Source organism: Gymnoscopelus microlampas, assembly GCF_963454915.1.
Source record: "Gymnoscopelus microlampas genome assembly, chromosome: 6".
Lineage (NCBI taxonomy): Eukaryota > Metazoa > Chordata > Actinopteri > Myctophiformes > Myctophidae > Gymnoscopelus > Gymnoscopelus microlampas.
This window is the reverse complement of record NC_139943.1, coordinates 57,034,150-57,048,895: the sequence shown is the minus strand read 5'-3', so window position 1 is coordinate 57,048,895 and position 14,746 is coordinate 57,034,150.

The window sequence follows — 14,746 nt, the reverse complement described above, 5'->3', positions numbered from 1 at the left end:
AGGCATGCGATAATCCGACAGACCTTTTCTCCGACTATGTGGCATCCGCGTGCGGTTAGGGTTAGGGTGCGGGTTTGGTTCGGGTTTAGTATTGAAACGTCGGAGCGCTGCGCTGTCGGAGGAATGCGCTGTCGGACTAACGTACTGCACCCATAATATCAGTGGTTCTCCTTCTTCATGTCAAGGACCACTCAAAATTAGTTATTTCAAAGATTTGCACACATTTTCACGATTTAAAAAAAAAATCACACCCTGTGTGAAGGAAGCGGTGCCTTTGCGGGGGCTTAACTCATTTCAGTTAGTCCCTATTGGTGGTCTGAGTCCACTTACCAAATGTGTACTTGGTAGCATGCTGCAAAGTGGAATAATGGCTGTTTAAAGCCCAGCCAATGGGCAGACAGAGGGGGCGGGGCTTAAGTAATAACAGTTCGTCCCTATTGGTGCGTTTAGTCCATGGGCAAAATTTGTACTCCCTAGCATGCTGCGAACTTGAGGTGTGGCTGTTTGAAGGCCAGCCAATCGGAAGACAGAGGGGGCGGGGCATCAGCAATTCATGCTCGTCCCTATTGGTGGTCTAAGTCCACATACCAAATTTGGACTTGGTGGCATGCTGCAAACTGGAGTTATAGCTGTTTAAAATCCCGTGCTCATCCCGTGCTTAAACGGACGGACGGACATAACATACGCTGGGGGTCCCTGGACTCCTCTTTGATAACTTCAGCAATTCATGCTCGTCCCTATTGGTGGTGTAAGTCCACATAGCATATTTGAACTTGGTGGCATGCTGCAAACTTGAGTTTTAGCTGTTTGAAATCCCGTGCTCAGGCCGTGCTGAAACGGACGGACAAACATAACATACGCTGGGGGTCCCTGGACCCCTCTTTGCTAACTTCAGCAATTCATGCTCGTCCCTATTGGTGGTCTAAGTCCACATAGCATATTTGAACTTGGTGGCATGCTGCAAACTTGAGTTATTGCTGTTTGAAATCCCGTGCTCATCCCGTGCTGAAACGGACGGACAAACATAACATACGCTGGGGGTCCCTGGACCCCTCTTTGCTAACTTCAGCAATTCATGCGCGTCCCTATTGGTGGTCTAAGTCCACATACCATATTTGGACTTGGTGGCATGCTGCAAACTGGAGTTATAGCTGTGTAAAATCCCGTGCTCATCATCCCGTGCTGATACGGACATACGGACAAAGTCAAGTGTAGAGCGGTTGGCACCGCTAAAAATAGCAGATCTACAAGCTCATAGCGTGGCACCGAGCTTGTATATCTGCTATCTTTGATATGGCCAAATAAATCTAGAATGACAGAGATGCGCTCCCGGTCTTAACGGACTAAAAACATGGCAGACTAGTAAGCAACACAGCTGCACCAAACAAATGAATAATGAGTGTGTTAGATTTTCATGTGTCCAGAGCCAAGGGGTAATGTCTGCATTCCGACATCTCACTACTCCGACTAGTGGCTTCCGCGTACGGTTAGGGTTAGGGTTAGGTATAGGGTTAGTTAACGTCGGAAAGGCGACATGTCGGAAAGGCGACATGTAACCCAGAGCCAAGGGCCGGGGGGTTCCTTCCATTCCGACATCTCGCCACTCCGACTAGTTGCGTCCGCGTGCGGTTAGGGTTAGGGTTAGGGTTAGGTTTAGGGTTCGTAACGTTAACGTCGGAAAGGCGAAATGCATCCCCAAGGGCCAATGTGTGAGCATGATAGACAATATTCACACACACGAAATCTAACACACCCGTTATTCATTTGAGTAAATGCAGCTGTGTTGCTTAGCAACTAATGCATTCTTTCTAAATCCGACCCCCAAATTGACATTTATTTGGCCGTGGACCCCCATCTGAAAATGCTTTGGGCCAGGGACCCCCAGAAGAGATGTGTTGATTGATTATCAGCCTGAAGCTGCGTGGAGCTTCAGTCTGACATTGGCTGCAGTGTCCGCGATTACCAGGGGGAAGGGATTCAAATTTCCCTAAACCAATCACAAGAGATCCATGGATCCGCCTACATCTGACGAAACAAGCTGTGAGATGACAGCTTGTTTTAGCAGATATTTGCTGATTGGCTTGTCTTTAGACCACCCCCACCTCCGACTCTGATTTGACAGGTGTTTCTTCGAGTGTTTCTTCTCACATTATGACACCAGACCAAGAGGAGCAGTCCACTCAGAGAGTGGGCGTGGTCTATGGTCTGGAACCAGGCTAAAGACGTGTGTTAAAAAATGCAAAATGTTTCAAACGCTTTCAAAACATGTTCAACTAGAGAAAGTGCTCCTCGGAGCACAGGTCTCCGCCAGGTCAGGTAGGTTATTGTGGGCCAGCAATGTTTGGAATTTGCCAATCAGGATGGAATATGAAAACATCTGATGGATGACTATATGACTAGAGGTACTGTGTACCAATTTGCGTGATGTTTGGACATTATTTGTAGGAGAAATAAAATAAAATAAAATAAAAGTCAGTTAAAGGGGTGGCATTTGTTCCTCAAGTCAGTGCAAATGTGCGTGCAAAGTTTCACTGCAATCGGACGCTGCGTTCATGATTTGCAGCATTTTGTTCAAAACGGGCCACTCCTGCAAACTTTAGATGTCAATCTTAGCCAATCAGGATGGAATGAGTCCATTGTCCAGACAGGCAGCGACGTTTTGTGGCACTAGTCGGTACCATATACAGACCTCCTAACCAGACTGATTTCTATGATAGACTTGAGGAGTGTTTAGCTAAGGTGGACCATGCGGAGGCGATACTTCTTGGCGACTTTAACACAGACATGCTCCGTAAGGAAGCGTCAGTGTTTAAGTCATTCAGGGGGTTTTGTAATCGGCACTCACTCCACCAGCTGATCACTCAGCCCACAAGGCTGAGTGCTTCCACTCAAACTACCATAGATCTCATTCTAACAACGGACAAGGACAAAATCCTCAATAGTGGTGTTTCTACCTGTGGCATATCTGATCATAACATGATCTTTTGCACCAGAAAGAAACGTAAACCTAAGACCGGTTACCACAAATCAGTCACGATCAGAGACCTCAAAAACTACAAGAGTGAGGACTTAGATCACAGACGTTCTAAACAGCACACAGGTAGACGAGTCTTGGCTTGATTTCAAAACCAAATTCATTCAAATTTTGGACAGTGTGGCTCCCATGAAAACCATCAGGGTCAAAACCCGCTCGGTACCATGGATGAATTCGGACACCCTTACTACCATAAAAGTCAAAAACAAAAAGTGTTCTGAGCTTCATAAAGGTAGGATCAAACTCGCCAAATGCTTTAACAAAGGTCTCGAATCCCACGTAGCTAAACTCGAAAAAGAGAGAAACAAGCTAAGAAACAAGGTCAATGGCATGCTCCTGTTAGCAGAAAAAAGTTACCTCGATGACAAAATTGAGGAAAAAAGCCACTGGTCTCGACAACATCCCCGCCAAATTTCTAAAAGACTCAGCCGCCTCCATTGCTCCAGTCATTACTCACATAATAAACCTCTCCATCATACAGGGACGGGTCCCTAACGACTTAAAAAAAGCAAGGGTGACCTCTCTGTACAAAAAAGGGAACCAATTAGACCCTGGCAACTACCGCCCTATTTCTATTCTAAGCTCCATCTCGAAAGTCATGGGAAAAAAAAATGTCTATGAACAGGTCGATAAGTACCTTGCCGAGAACAATCTAATTTACAAATTCCAATCTGGTTTCAGAACAAACCACTCCACTGACACATGCCTTCTCTATTTGAACGACTCTATCAAACAAGATGTCGACAAGGGCAAATATTGCGGCATGGTCATGCTGGACCTCCAGAAGGCCTTTGACACCGTTAATCACCCAATTATGATCAATAAGCTCAAAGCAATAGGTTTTGATGATACGTCAGTAAACTGGATGAGATCCTACCTGGAAGGGAGGGAGCAAGTGGTGGAAGTAAACGGCACCCAGTCCCCTCCCCTCCCAGTGACTTGTGGAGTTCCTCAAGGAAGTATACTAGGACCTTTACTGTTCCTGATATATGTGAATGACATGTCTTCAGCTTGCGACTGCAAACTGTTCCTGTTCGCAGATGACTCGGCTCTGCTGGTCTCGGACAGGGACAGGCTGCAGGTTGAGGATGGGTAGAGTGTTGTTAATGTTGTTTTATGGTCATTTAAATGTTACCTCTCACTACGGGGTAGTAGTTTAATGTAATAATCCATATCTTTCAATAAAGAAGTGTTTTAATGCCGTCTGTGGCTGAACGCCATTTTTTCACCCTCGTTTACTTCCTGTTTACATTGAGTGTAATTCCGGGTTTCACCAGATGGGCGCGTCACTACCGCCCATTGGGAACTTCCGACAGAATCTTCCGAAAGTACATGTACTCAAGTACTTGTACTTAAGTACAAGTTTTAGGTATTTTTTAGCGGCGCTAGCCGCTCTATACCTTTAGGTATAGACCTTTAGGTATAGAGCGGATCCTGCTCTATACCTGACTTTGTCCGTGTTCACCGTCAACGCTCTGATTGCTCAGACCCGTCAACGCTCTGATTGGTCAGACCCGTCAACGCTCTGATTGGTCAGACCCGTCAACGCTCTGATTGGTCAGACCCGTCAACGATCTGATTGGTCAGACCCGTCAACGCTCTGATTGGTCAGACCCGTCAACGCTCTGATTGGTCAGACCCGTCACGCTCTGTTTGGTCAGGTGCGTCAACAAAGTGATTGGTCAAGCTTCACGTGACACATGGCTATAAACACATTATAAACACATATCGATGACAAAATGTATCAAAGGCGCCGCTACCTTCACACAGGGTGTGATTTTTACTTAACTGGAGTATTGCCAATTTTCAGTACTATTGTATTACTTCTACACCCCAACGGCAAATATTGTACTTTTACTCCACTACAATCATTTGAAAACTTTAGTTACTAGTTACTTTACTCTTATCAATTATTATATTATAAAACATACATTAACCACTTTGGCCTCATTTTATAGGCCTACATAGGCTATTTGAAAATAGCCGATCTACAAGCTCACAATGCATCCCATCGCAACACATTGTGAGCTTGTAGATCTGCTATTTTCAAACATTACTTGTACTTTTGGTACTTTAAGTACATTTTGATACTAATACTTTTGTGCTTTTACTCAAGTAAATTTTGAATTCCGGACTTTTATTTCTAACTGAGTATTTCTATATTGCAGTATTGATACTTTTACTTAGGTAAAATATCTGAGTACTTTTCCCACCATGCACTGACCGTTGTACGTCGAAGCATAAATTGCTCGTTACTGGATGGATTGCAGCTGCTACTTATGGAGAGACAGACTGCTTGAGATCGCTAAACATTAATCTGCTAGTTAAAAAGAGAAATGACACTATCCAAAAGTATAAAGAGTATAAAAGATATGTATAAAAGATATGTGACAGTGCTGAAAACAGGGCATTTAAAGATGAATATGGACACATTGGACAGCAGCAGTGCGTTCGGAAATTGCGCACCAGAGCGCACTCGCCTATTAGTTTGTATTGGCCAGTGCGCTCATGAGTTTCTTATACCTGGTGTCATCAATGCAAAGCCGTTGTGTTTCATCGGCTACACACGTTTTGGCTGTTTGCAAGCCAAGGAATATCATTTTAGACGGCAAGATGAAGCATGGAATGGTCCCAGGCAAGTTATGAAGTTTAATAAGCATCTTTCAGGTGGGGATATATTCTCTATGGATATATAGCTATAGGACTGTCAGTCCATATTTTAAAATTAATATAATAAAATCATTATCAAAATAATGTATTTAATATAAAACATGGATCCACCGCAGCTGCACATGATAAACAACGTGTGTGTGTGTGTGTGTGTGTGTGTGTGTGTGTGTGTGTGTGTGTGTGTGTGTGTGTGTGTGCGCGTGCGTGCGTGCGTATGTGTGCGTGTGTGCGTGTGCGTGTGCGTGTGTGTGGGGCATTGCGGTGTTGGAACAGCGGCCGTATTTCTCTCGGTCCAACCCGCGCGAGGTGTTCCATACAGTAGCGATCCAGATAAATATCAAACATTTTTTTAAATGATTTTGACGAAGAGAAAAAAAGGAGGGAGGGGGGGTTCACCCGAGGGGAGGGGTTTTCACTCGAAATATCAAACTATTTTGAACGTGATCGGAGTGGCCCCGATCGTCTTTTGAGCAACTCGGGAGGGTTCAGATTGGATCTTTGAACCCTCACACTAGACGATGTTTATGCCCGAGATTCGCTCCCGATCTAGGCTAGGGTAGACACGCCCCCCCGATACTCGGGAGGGTTGTTTTTTAGCCCGATTATCTCGTAGTGTATGGCCACCTTAAAGCTAAATGCATCCCTTCTTCTTCAACTAATCAATCACTTAGCATAAAACAATCAATAACCAATAAGTCCTTGTCAAATCAAAAGGAGGCAAAACTGAGTATTTGTATTCAATTCAATATATTCCACACATTGCAAAATACAGTACAAGAAAAATGTAACAAGTCAAATGCTTCAGCCATTATTATAAAGAAAATAATTATGTGGGTCATTCCAGAATTGGAGGACATTTTACGTCCCACCCAAGAAATGTCAAATAATCCATTTACAAAATACTAAATAATGCATTTGTCGTGTAACTTTTACTTGTCCTGAGACCAAATCTAAATCAACTTGGAGCATTTAAAAAAAAAACATATTTAAAAAAATACCAAATAAGTCTGTAGTACCCCTAAAATGCAAGTTTTCTCTTGTCCCACCCCCTTGGTTGCCAAATTGAATCTCAGATAAAACTGTTAAAATGACATTTAAATCTACTTTCTTTTACATTATTTTGTTCATAGATGTCTCTTGTTGATGTGGAAACATATGTTTTAATTAACCTAATATTTTAAATAAGTATTATTATGCAAGGAACCTGTGTCCCACAACTTGCATGCAACCCTGTTACCTTAAACCTTTTTGCATGGTAAAAGAAGAAGAAAAGTGTGAGTCACATGACAGACTAGAAGTGACATCATCAAACACTTTCCTAACATCATGGGTAGAGCAAAGGCATCTCCTCTCTTCTATTATTCATATTTGTATAACATTGTCAGCCTTACTTGAATGTCTCAACCTACCTCACGCAACCCTGTTATGCATATTTCCAGAATAAGATAAATACTTGACAAAAAAAGATGTACTTATTTATTTATGTGAGTTTGTCCTCTTGGTAAGTGCTAACATCTAGCTAAACAGCTAGCTTCTATTCCTGAGAAAAAGCTAACATTAGCATAGATTTGCAATCCTGTTACTTGCAGCCCTGTTACTTTTACTTGCAGCCCTGTTACTATAACCCATATAAAACATGTAATAAAAATACCTTTGATGCCTGAGCTGAGCTAATCAAGCTTTTGATAGTATATTACCTATTATTGATGAATATATAACAGAAATTTGTCAAATAGAAAGTTATTTTTTCAAAAATTCGGAAGCCCAAATGTCCTCCAATTCTGGAATGACCCATATGTTTTTCTAATTAGACGAAAATTGTATCATTTTAATTACAAATGAGGTTTGTAACAAAAGGTTTTCCGGGGCCAGACCCGAGAAGAATCCGTGTACGTAGCGTTCAATTGATATCCGTTCTCAAATCCCAAAATCGAAAATCGGAAATTGTCCGTTCAGTTTATATCCGTTCTTAAGTCCCAAAATCGAAAATAAGAAATTGGCTTCATCTCATGAATGGAAAACGGAAATTGACCCGTTTTTTAATTTAATTTTTTTGTTAAACACAATTTTTGCCAAGATATCAAGTATTACTTTACAAGCCCGTATCTTGCGTTCAGTCTATTATTCAATGTGAAATCAAAAATCAAAAATCGAAAATTGGCTTGATTTTCAATTTTAGCCTTTCATCTACATGAATGGAAAACGGAAAATTACCTGTTTTTTAATTATCGATCATTCATATGCATTATTATACAAAGTTACGGATAGGGAGGGGGCGGAGCCGAGACTCCACCCCCTCCCTACGCGCCATCTTGGTGAGGTCCGGTTCGGTCCAGCAGCACCGTGTTAGCTCCGGCTAAGTGTAACACTGTAAACAAACACATAGCAGCTACTTTAGCTAGTCACTGCTAGAACATTTTACGCAGATTAAGAGGAAACAATACGAGGAGAAGATTACATTTATCGGTATCGATCCGTATAAGCTTGTTACGAGTGAGTTTAGTGTCAATAAGGATCTTTATCCGCCGGGCCATACATTATCCGGATATTGTATGATTATTATTTAGTGTTTACACGCAGTGCCTACTACACTATGGACCAGTTGATGGCCTACAACAGCCTTGAGGCTCAATCTTATTTGTGCAAGGGTAAGTAAGTTTGTTTTTATTATTTTGTTTTATCGTTTGACAGGTAATGTTGGTGAACTGTAGAAGTGCTGTGCAAGTCTGTGTGTTAGCGTGGCTACTGTTAGCCTTGGATCAAGACTATCGTAGATTTATTTTATCTGAGTCAGACTTGATCAAATACAACTAATATATAGTCTTGATCCAAGGCTAAGCTTTTTTAGCCCTGGCGTTAGTGAGTTCTCTCTAACTTAGAGAGAACTCTAACGCTGGACTAAGCTACTGTGTGCCCAAAAGAAGTCAGACGTAAACAAAGCCCAAATATGGGCCTTATTAATGACCCAAAATAATTCATGAAAGTCGAGTCTGTCCATTGTGGCTGGCATGCAGATAGTCAAGCTTTGTTCTTTGAGAGTTTCATAGGGGGAAAAACACAAGTAAAAAGTACTAGCCTGGTTACCCAGCACTTTTCATACAGTCAGTGGCTGGTCTTACAAGCAGGGTCTTACAAGACTGGGTCAAAATGTACCACAACCAGGGTCGGTAACACCACAGCATTCTAACTAGATATAATTACAATTACGATCAGGGGTCTTCAACGTTTTCAGGCCAAGGACCCCTTGGCTGAGAGCGAGATAAAGCAGGGACCCCCATTATATTGTATAGAATATTTCTTTTTTCATAGATTTCATAGGCAGCTTCATAGACTTGTTCCACAGCACTATCATGTTGGATTCATGTTAATGTGTATTTCCAAACATTTAATCATGCACTTAAACAACACTTATACCTGACCTTTCACTCTGTACTTAGCCTGCTCTTTTTCCCCGCTATACTAAACCACTTTGCCGAAAATAGCAGATCTACAAACGCACAACGCCTTTGGCTAAAGTTCCTCTCAGAATAGGGATACTTGGTTGAAGTGGTTTATGTAAAAATCACACAAAGATTTGGCGGACCCCCTGTAGTAACTCTGAGGACCCCCTAGGGGTCCCGGACCCCCTGTTGAAGACCTCTGCTTTAGATATTATTTGATTTTTTTGTTGCACGCATGCAGTGTTGTCCTATGTAAGCTGAAGACAATAATACCCTAGCGGTCTGTTCTATCACAGTAATATCACTGTTTACTCTATTCTCAGGTGCTGCACTCAGCAACCGAGGGAGAAGCCAACCTCTCCCTGGATCATGGCCCCAGAGCACAGCACACTGGGGCAGTGCTTGACGCACACTGTGACTGCAAGTCTGGACTGTGTGAGGTCTGGTCCCGTGTAGGTGCTGCGCTGCAAGAGTCCAGAGGAAAGACACAGTAGAACCTTACTCTAGGTGCTTGTGGCCCACTTCAGCGACTGAGTCAAAGCGTGGTAACGTGAGTTGTGTATTTTAAATTGAGCATATTGTTCTAATTCATTAGAACCAGGGTCAGTGAAACCACAGCATTTTAACTAGATAATGACAATGCTTTATGTATTATTTGATTGAAGCATGGAGTGTTCTCTTATTTAAGCAGAAGAAAATGATCTAAAAGTTAAATGATATCCTACCGGTCTGTACTATCACAGTAATATTCCCTGTTTATTTTATTCTCAGGTGTTTTTGACCCATCTGCAAGTAATAACCTGAAACACCTCCAAGGAGTCTAATTAAGACCATCTGCACTCCAGGCAGCTCCCAACACAGCGTGTAGCAGCAGGACCCTCGCTACAAGAAGAGTCACTCCAGGCAAGGCAGCATGACGCTGGCCACCAACAGAGCCGTGCCTACTGCTCAAAAGCCCAGCAGTTTGATCAGCGTCACCACCAGCGTCCATCAGATTTTCCTGGAGACTGTGTACTGTACTGGTTGGCAGAGGATTCAACATTGCAGATAGTGTAGGATCTGTCATGGCATGATTAGTCACACTAGCCTTTACAAAAGGGGGAAAAACAGCTATATTAATCTAAACTAATATTATACTTTACTATATGCTATATTATACTACTATATTGTGAACTCTCTATACATACATACTGTATATCTCTACATATCTACTATTTTAATGTGCTTCACCAAAACGAAAAATGTACTAATCTTTGTGCAGTAGTAGCCTCGTGAAGAGGATTCAAGCTCTTAAAAGAGATGACTTCAAGAGCTTGCACTTAAATTGTGAATACAATGTTTTATTGAATGCCATTATTTGCCTTGCATATTCTGTAATCTGTAGCCTACTATTGATAAATGTCCTACTTGGCTTAAATTAAGCAGTTGTTTTTATGAGTGATGTTTAGATTAGATTTAGCTTCAACTTTATTGTCACTGCACAGAGTACAAGCACTACTGAGACAAAAAAATGCAGTTTCGCATCTACAGCTGAGTTACAGTGTGTCATGTCCAAGGAGGAAGAAACTGCAGGAGATTCTTCTTACTGAGAAAGTGGCTGAGAACAAGAGAATCATGTGTTATCACTATAATCAATGCAATGGTTCTCATACTTTTCCATGTCAAGGACCCCCAAATTAATATGTATTAGCCCCATCTGAAAATATTTTTCCCAGGGACCCCCATACTATGTTTGTGTTGTGAAATGTTTCAAAAACATTCAAATTCTTCTGAAAATAGCCGATCTACAAGCTCACAACACATCACATTGAGACGACTCAGACGAGGAGCATGGAGTTTGGTTGTATTTCAAATAGCCAATGTACAGGGAGGTGCTTAAAACAGATGTTGATGCTACGTATATATTAAGGACCCCTGGGGGGTCCCTGAACCCCACGTTGAGAACAATTAGTGTATGTATAATACAGGGCTCTTCAACAGGGGGTCAGGGATCCTCAGAGTTACAGGGGGCCGCCTAATCTTTGTGTATTCTGGAGGGAACTTTAGGGAAAATAGCCGATCTACAAGCTTGTAGATCTGCTATTTATAGGCAATGAGGTTTGGTGTAGATGGGGGGGGGGGGCAGACCAAGTGAAAGGTCAAGTTTATGGTTTAAGTGATTAAATGTCTGAAAATACAAATGAACATGGATCCAATATAGTGCTGTCAAACCTATGAAGCTATATGAAATCTATGAAAAGTTTGAATCTGCCACACAATTGTATACAATATGTAGTGGGGATCTCTGATCATCTCTCAGCTATGGGGTCCTTCGTCTGAAACACCTTGAAGACCCCTGGTATAATATATAAATAGAATGAACTGTAAGCGTAGGTATGAATGTGACATATACAGAACAGTATGAACACTAAACTGGTGTACTGTAAATGTTATGTATTGTACAGTCGGAGGTATACAGTGTGTACATATACCTACAGCTGTTAATCTGTAACATTCACTTTGTGTGTTTGGGATATTTCACCCCCAAAATGACCTTTTCTATGGATTAGTCACCCCATCGAGACTTGAATTGATGGAAAGTAACTAAGTACAAGTACTCAAGTACTGTAATTAAGTGCACTTTTGAGGTATTTGTACTTTACTTGAGTATTTCCAATTTCCAATACTTTTACTTCTACTCCACTACATCTCAGAGGTAAATAGTGTACTTTTACTCCACTACAATTATTTGAAAACTTTAGTTACTAGTACTTTGTAGATTTTGATTATTATTACTGAACATACATTAACCACTTCAGCCCTATATACATTTTGGCCATTTGAAAATAGCCGATCTACAAGCTTACAATGCTTCCGATGTGACGCATTGTGAGCTTGTAGATCTGCTATTTTCAAAAGATGTTTATACATTTGAAAACTTGAAATGGGACATTCCAGTACTTTTACTTTTGGTATTTTAAGTACATTTTGATGCCAATACTTTTATACTTTTGAATTGCGGACCTTTACTTGTAACAGAGTATTTCTACATTGCAGTATTGATACTTTTACTTTTACTAAGTAAAATATTTGAGTACTTTTTCCACCACTGGGTATATGTTGTACAAACAAAGACATTAACACTATAGATATTGCTGTCTAGAATGTGTACATTATTAATATTGTACCTTCAGGCGTCCTAGCCTACTGTATGTCTTGGCATTTATATTTCACTATGGCACCATCCATACTAGTCCAAACAGTATAGGCCAACAATACATATTAACACATTTCTACCAGTTTATACTGTTCATAATACTGTATCTTAGCTCTTTAATTCCAACCCTTTATTTGTTCGTTATATAATTTAGAATACATCATGTACTATTATACTGTAATACTCATGGCATGACACATAAATCATGATTATCGCATTCTCAACCATTTAAACCCAGTTGGTGTGAATATCCTGTACCCTTCCTATACCCGATTCCTCTTCCAGCGATCCAGAAACAGATGTGTGCCTAGCTACTGTGTACTTGTTACGACCTTATAAGGTGTCTAGAGGCTAAGGAGTAACACATACACAGGTAACGAAAAAGTGTACATTAATATTAGGATCAACCTTAAGTTTACAATGGATAATTAAGCAGATCAGGGAAAGCAACAAACTTCAGGGTGGCCAAAGCCAAAATACCCCAACCCTACCTGAAAAGAAAACAACCTAAACGCCACCAAAACAAAGTTACAGTATAGGCTCCCTAACTAAACAAAACAGGGTCAAAAGGGGGAACAAAATAAATGGCGGCACATCCCTACAAGCTTCCCTTCTCTATTATACTCAGGAAAAAGGTTTGGAATATGATTACGTTTCCTATCTAAGAATAGTCTATACTTTAAACACTAAGTAAATAAAGTTACCTACTTACGCACTAAGCAGGAAAAAGGTATGGCACACAGCCTATAGACCTACAGTAGCAAACACCAGCTAACTAACAGAAAGGGTTCAGCACATGGAGGTGACGGATGGTAAAAAGGCTGATGAGGAGCTTCTCCCAGGCTTTTATGCTGTCTGGGCTGATTGAGGAAGCTGCAGCTTGCTTTTAATGCTCTTCAGGTTGCCCTGGTTGAGCTTAGACTGGTTTTAAATGCAAGCAAAACTAAATTCATGCTGTTCACTAGGGCTAAAACCACCAACCTTAGTAATATAGTCATAACCTCTTCAAGTGGTGCTACAATAGAAAGGGCCACGGAATACAATTACCTTGGCATCTGGCTAGATGAGAAATTGTGTTTTAAATTTCACATTGAAAACCTTGTCTCTATAGAAATAAATCTTGCTTTCCTGCATCCAGTAGGAAAACAATTAGTATGGAGACATTATCTATAGAACTGCTACTCCATCAATTTTAAAGCGCCTCGACACTGTGTACCATTCTGCCCTAAGATGGGTCACTGGTGACAGCTATGGTACCCATCATTGTACACTCTATGGGAACGCAGGCTTATCCTCTCTATCTGAGAGGCGTGATAAGCACTGGTACAGTATGTATTTATTTCTAAAGCCATCTCAGGAATGCTGCCCCCTTATATTTGTTCTATGTTGGATCAGAACCCTATTACATACCAGACCCGCTCAACTGATCTCCTGACACTCAAGGTTCTTTTTGCACAGACAGAGTTAGGCAAGACAGCATTTTCTGTCAGTGCTCCATCTGCCTGGAATGAGCTCCAGAGGCCCTTGAAAATCAAATCACTTCCATCTTTAGGTCATTTCAGGGAAATGACTTCCAACAATTTTGTTCAGGATTGTAACTGCTTTATTTAATTTAATTTAGGTAGATCTGTTCTAGTTCTTTGAGTATTTTAGTTTTTTTTTAGTGATTTCTGTATTCTGATTCATGCATCTTATGTTGCTGTATGTGAATGTCTATTCCTGTTGTTGATTACTGTGTTCTGTTTCTCGGCTACATTGAAAATGAGGGCCTGCCCCTCAACTGTACTCCGAGCTGAAATAAAGGTTATGATGATGATGAGGAATGAGGCCCAGGTGTGTCTCCAGACACCACGCCACTCCTCCAATCTCTACTCCACCCTCCATTACCAAGTAGGGCACTGAAAACACTCAGAGGGTTAAAAACACAATATGAGGCCACATAGGGCCGTAACAGTACTCAATGTATAACTATACATATATATATTACACTGTACTGAAAAATGACACCATTATCGCATTCTCTCAGCCACTGTTCGCTGTGGACACGCCACCTGCTGACTCCTGAAGATCTGATCAGTAAACCCAAACGGAATCTGCAGTTTTTTTTCTGTTTTTCAGTGGTGATTCAGGAGGAAAATCTGTGGGATTCTGCGGGGTGACTTTTTAAGGTTTTAGACAGTTATCCAGTACTATAATCAATGTGTTTGGAGCAAGAATAACAACCCTAAACATGCTAAATAAATCTTAAAGTACCACAAAGTAAGATCCATTAGTCAAACCTTTGATTTTGTCATTTTTTATTCAATACTAATTCACTCCTTCATGAACATTCTTTAGTACATATTCAATTCAAATAACAAATGTGCAATAAAATGTAAATTTGCCACTGAAATGCATTGGGAACAG